The following is a 2,899-nucleotide window of genomic DNA, read 5'->3' as shown; positions in this document are numbered from 1 at the left end:
CTGGAGGCCGGTGCCGGGCGACGCGCCTTGCGGACCGGGAATCGTCTCACGACAGTCAGAAAGGGTCACAGGCTCTGGCACCTTCGGACCCCACTGCTCCCTGAATCGTCTGGCTCAGTCCCGCCCCTGCCCATGGGCAAAGGGAGGCCGACGGTGAGAGTCCCTAAACCCGAGTCCCTGGGGGCACCCAGCCCACCCTCCCGCCTTACAGCCCAGGACCCGGGCCAAACCGGCAAGTAACCGTACTGGCCCCCGCCGCCAGCAGCCCTCGGCGGACTGCGACCCAGGCCTCCATGTCGGATTCCCCTTCTTCTGTCCAGCCCGCCCCCCAGTTCCCGATCTCCTTGCACGATCGAGAAATCCACCCACAGCGGCCTGTCTCCCTCCGTCTCGGGACACGTGGACGGTGTCCCAGGCCGTCCCGGCCCCGGCTGAACTTTTCCTCGCTTTCGAAACTCGGGATTGATGCCCCAGTTTCACAACCTCAGGATGACAGCTCAGGGAGGCCTGCCGTTGGGAGAGGAACATCGGCGGCGCTGAGCGAGGACTCCCTGCGCCCGAGGAAGGCCGCAGGGGCTCCGGGCAGGCCTTGGGGTTCCCACCGAGGGTCTGAGGTGCACCAGCCTCGCGCAGAGATGAAGAGGCAGGTTTCTGGAGCCGCCGCTGGATGCCCACCAGCGGATTCCGTCTCCCATCCCGACAGGCCTCCTGTGGGCCCCGGGGGCACAGCCCAGCTGCGGAGAGTGACTCCTGGGCCAGGAGGAGCAGAGCCCACAGAGGACTGACGGGGGCTGCCCGGGGCCGGAGGGGGACACGGTGGCCGACGGCAAGGTGCTGATGGTTTGAGCTTCTTCAGGAAGGAGCTGGACAGAGTTGGCCAGACAGGAAGCTTGTTCTTTGGGCTTAAGGCAGACCTGGCTTCACTTTGTTGGGCAAAGCCCAGGGTCACATTGTGGACGAAGCCCGCGGTCCCGGACCCTCCTGAGACCTCCTCCAGCTCATCCCTTCAGTGGCCCTTTAACAATGGGCCCCGCAGGCGAGTTGTAATAACGGGGATGATAGAGGCCTCGCCTTTGGGGGCGTGGGCAGCATGATTTGGGGGTAAGCGGGGTGGGCATGCAGCAGAGGCAGCCTCCTCTCCCTCCTGGCAGCCCTGGCATCGGACGCTGGCGGAGCCGCCGTGGGCACGTGGCCTCACGAGGCGGGTTTCAGGCCGCAGCGGGGCTGCCCCATCAATGCTGCTACTCCCACCTGAGCTGGAGCCGCGCGCAGCCCTGACGTCTTCCAGACGTCCCCTCCCACTTGCCCGGCTCTGCTCTCTCTGCTCTCTCTTTGCTGCTTCTGTGTCTGGTGAACTCCTATTCATCATGCAAGGCCCTGCTCAAGTGTCCCCTTCTCTGCCCCCTTTCTGGCCCCAGTGGGGTGACTTGCTGTCCTGCTCAGGACTCCTTCCTCCCTCCGTGACCACCTCGTTCACCTGTGGCTGCCTCTCCACGGCCCGTACGCAACTGGGTCAGGCTTGGAGCGGGCACCACGGGATCCGGGGGCTGAGTCACCAGGAGGGACCGAGCGGAGAGCACGGGTCTGGAGGAAGCAGGAACAGGCACCGAGCCAGCCCGCAGTCGGGTCGGGCTCTTCAGCCGGGCTGTCTCCTTTAATTCTCATTAACTAGAAGAATCATCCCCATTTTCCAGATGAGGAAACTGAGGCTCAGAGGCTCCAGATGGGGTGAATTCACCCAGCTGGAAAGCCACGGAGCTGGAATGTGCTGGAAAGTGGATGTGGCAGAACCGGAATGGGCTGCTCCCACCTGACCACACCCAGGAGCCGGCCGGGCTGCTGGCAGGCATCTAAGCCTGGCTCCGAGCCGGGCCCGGGGAGGCGGCAGCCGGCGGGCCTTGGGAGCCGGGTATTTTTAGTCACTCTGCCACCGGGACCAGGCGGGGAGGATGGGAAGCCACAGGGGCTGGCACCGGCCAGGGATGAACTCATGAGCCCGGAATAGCGGAGCGCAGCTCTCAGCTGTCCGCGGCCAAAGCCACAGGGGCTGGCTCTCCGGGTTTTCCTGGGCCCGGACTCTTGTAGAAGGTTCTGAACGGAAGGACGTTTGAGTTTGAAAGAACCTTAACAATCTCACATCACAGTCTAATCCGGGGGTGGGGACCTTTTTTCTGCCCAGGGCCATTCGGATACTTATAACATCATTCGAGGGCCATACAAAATTATCAGCTTAAACATTCGCCTGCTCTGCCCTAGCTGGTTTGGCTCAGTGGATAGAGCGTTGGCCTGTAGACTGAAAGGTCCCGGGTTCAATTCTGGTCAAGGGCATGTACCTGGGTTATGGGCTCGATCCCCAATAGAGGGCATGCAGGAGGCAGCTGGTCAATGATTCTCTCTCATCATTGATGTTGCGCGCGCGCTCTCTCTCTCTCTCTCCCTCTCCCTTCCTCTCTGAAATCAATAAAAATATATTTTTTAAAAATTAGCCTGCTCTGTTTGGTCAGACACTTGATTAACTCCCCCCTAATGCCTCGCCAGGCCCAGACCAAATGACTTCAGGGGCCTTATCTGGCCCGGGGGCCAGGTGTTCCCACCCCTGCTAATCCCCCACTTCTGCTGATGAGGCAATCGAGGCTGAGAGGAGGCACGTTTCGTGCGAGCAGGCCGTTGGCTGCATCCTGTCTGCTGCCATGCCGTCTAGGGGTGCGTGGTGGCGGGGTGGGGAGCGTAGTGCCGCGTGGGGTTAGGAAGCCCTGGGTTTGGGTCGGCTCATACCTGGAAGCTGAGGCCTGAGGCCCGCAGGTCACCTTGTCTGGGAGGCCCATTCCACAGGCGGGGAGCCTGCGGCTCGGAGGGCGGCAAGCATCACACCCGGGCGGCAGTCTGGTCCTCTTCGCTC

The sequence above is a fragment of the Myotis davidii genome, unplaced genomic scaffold (assembly GCF_000327345.1).
Source record: "Myotis davidii unplaced genomic scaffold, ASM32734v1 scaffold61, whole genome shotgun sequence".
In the NCBI taxonomy this organism is placed as follows: Eukaryota; Metazoa; Chordata; class Mammalia; order Chiroptera; family Vespertilionidae; genus Myotis; species Myotis davidii.
Note: the sequence above shows the minus strand (reverse complement) of the source record.